The following is a 1,126-nucleotide window of genomic DNA, read 5'->3' as shown; positions in this document are numbered from 1 at the left end:
CAGCGCAGCGCCGGGCCGGGGCGACACCCGGGACCTCCCTGCCCACCTCGGGCCGCCCGGGCTTTAGCCGTGGCCCCCGCCTCCCACGGCCTGGGGGCCGGGTACAAGGGGGCAGCCGCAGCCCTCGGGGCGGCCCCTCTGGAAAGCAGAAGGGGATCCGCTGCCAGCGCGCGCTCCCCCTGGGCCTGGCCGGGGCGGCCGGCAGCAAGAGCGAGGCAGGGTTTGTTACACCTGAGACTTTTATGCATGGAAGTGGACAGTGACATCACCTGTCAGCACAGCCCTGCGGAGACAACAAAGGACTCCGGAGGACTTAGGATAGGGCCCAGACTATGGCTCGCATTTCACTGACAAGCTCTTCAGGCCAAGGGTCCCAAGCCTTACCTGAGCGTGCTCGTCCCTCTGGCACCATGGGCCGACAGGTGTGGTGTGCAGTCTGTCTCTGGGATGTACCCACATGCCTGGATCTGGCTGCCTACCAGTCCATAGGGCTCCCCAGGAGCCTGGAAATTTGGCCTCGGGGGAGTGGAGGTTTATGCTGCCACTAGTCCCCTCACTGCCAAATTTCCCAACCTGTGGGAAGTCCCTGGGGCAGGGTGATGTGGCTCTATGAGCCTGCATCACCACTGCACTGCACCATTTTGGTAATTTAATGCAGGCAAAAAGAGAGAGGGTTAACTTGACATTAATGCTAAGAAGTCCAACACTTATAAAACAAGCAAAAACAAAACAGGATCAAGAATCAATAAAATAACAATGGTGCTTGGAACAGAGGCTTTCAAAAGATTTCACAAACTTTTGACAGGTCCTGGTCCCATTTAAATTCATGTGAATTTTGTTGCTGACTTCAAGAAAAATGACACTTCTGCTTGTAAGAAAGATTAATGTTGCTCTGCTGCCTGCTGCTTAAATCTTACATTAAGCTTTCTTAGTTGCATCTTTAATCGTGATAAGACCTGAGTTTCCAGATCTAAAATTTCTTGGCTGTATGACATCTGGCAGATTGCTTATGCCAGTTGTGGCTAACCTTTTTGGCAAGCGTGGCACAAGCTAAGTCCAAAGTACAAGATAGCACCACTCTAATAATCAGCCACTGCATCACCCGATGCTGCCAAATTCTGTTACT

The sequence above is a fragment of the Crocodylus porosus genome, unplaced genomic scaffold (assembly GCF_001723895.1).
Source record: "Crocodylus porosus isolate Cpor-Errol unplaced genomic scaffold, CroPor_comp1, whole genome shotgun sequence".
Classification (NCBI taxonomy): Eukaryota; Metazoa; Chordata; order Crocodylia; family Crocodylidae; genus Crocodylus; species Crocodylus porosus.
Note: the sequence above shows the minus strand (reverse complement) of the source record.